We start from the raw sequence: 1601 nt of genomic DNA, 5'->3' as shown, positions 1-1601 counted from the left end.
GCCTTGTCTGGATCACATCCCTCAGGTCTTGCCTACCTCCCTTTGACCCACGATACTTCCTACCACCCGCAGGTGGAGGAGGAGCGCGAGTCGCGACACTAGCCTTCTGTGCTCATCTCTGATCCTCAAACCGAGACGGGCCAGGACCCCTGGGTTGTTCGGGCTCAGACCTGGACCTTCGTGGAATGAAGGTTTTGAAGGCCGCTGAGCGCGCCTTCGCCTCCCTGAACTTTTCGACCACTGTCTCAACGGATGTACCAAAAAGTTCAGAGGGCGAAACCAGGGCATCGAGAAGAAAGCCCCTTTCTTTCTTCCTGATGTCTCCCAGGTTTACCCACAGATGCCTCTCCGTCACTACCATCGCCGCCATAGATCTGCCCATGGCAGAGGCAGCCTGCTTAGTAGCACGGAGAGCAAGATCCGTGGTACAGCGCTACTCAGCCATCTCATCAGAAGAAAGGCCTTCGCCTTTATCCAGGTCTTTCAACAGGTCAGCCTGGTATGTCTGAAGCACCGCCATAGTGTGCAGTGAAGCAACAGCCTGACCTGCTGCTGCGTATGCCCTGCCATTCAATTTAGATGTAGCTTGAAGGGGCACGGATGGCAAGGAGGGAGTTTTGAGAGACGATGTCTCACCCATAGAGAGATAGCTAGCTAGTGTCTCTTCTACAAATAGAGATGACACGGATGCACACACCTTCTAAATGCTCTGCTAGTGCTCGCCATAATGAATAGAGATAGCTCTTACTTTTTCCTTGGAAATGCACGCTTCAAACAGAACAGTCAATGAAGACGAAGAAGAGAATGATGTGTGCTCCCAGCGCCAATTTATACTACAGTCGCACCGGTAGTGACGTCATGGCTGTCGCCGGCCAATTGGTGATTTTTCAATGTATGCTTCAGACACGGGTCATGACGAGACGTTCCCCATAGCGACCCCTAGAGGACGCAGTTCGAAGTTCCCATGAAAGGGAACAGACTAATATTAGCATAGTGCCATTCTTCTAACAATGTAGCAAGTACATCGAGTGTTATGGGAAGTGTTCCTGGTTCCGGTTGACCTAATTAATGCAGCCTAAAAATCTTTTAACGGATTTGAATATTAGAAGCGTATTAGTGTGTTATGTGTAAGCCAGGTTAAAGAGATGGGTCTTTAATCTAGATTTAAACTGCAAGAGTGTGTCTGCCTCCCGAAAAATGTTAGGTAGGTTATTCCAGAGTTTGGGCGCTAAATAGGAAAAGGATCTGCCGCCTGCAGTTGAGTTTGATATTCTAGGTATTATCAAATGGCCAGAGTTTTGAGAATGCAGCGGACGTGGAGGATTACAATGTAACATGGTATGGTATGGGTATTGGCATCGTTTGAATTTTCATGATTCCAATTCTTGACAATTCCTAATTTCGATTCCAATAAGGTAAATAAAAATTTAATAAATAAAACTATAAATAAATATAAATAATTAAAACATCTTTTTGCTAAATATTTCATAGTTAGCTGAATATGAATGAAAATCAACAGGCTAAAGAACACTTACACAAGGATGTGTGTGCAGCAGAGAACACAGCCTGTGAGTCTTCTTGACTTGAATGGTTTAAAATCA

This window comes from Sinocyclocheilus grahami, unplaced genomic scaffold, assembly GCF_001515645.1.
Source record: "Sinocyclocheilus grahami isolate Dianchi unplaced genomic scaffold, SAMN03320097.WGS_v1.1 scaffold1254.1, whole genome shotgun sequence".
In the NCBI taxonomy this organism is placed as follows: domain Eukaryota; kingdom Metazoa; phylum Chordata; class Actinopteri; order Cypriniformes; family Cyprinidae; genus Sinocyclocheilus; species Sinocyclocheilus grahami.
This window is presented reverse-complemented; position numbering follows the sequence as displayed.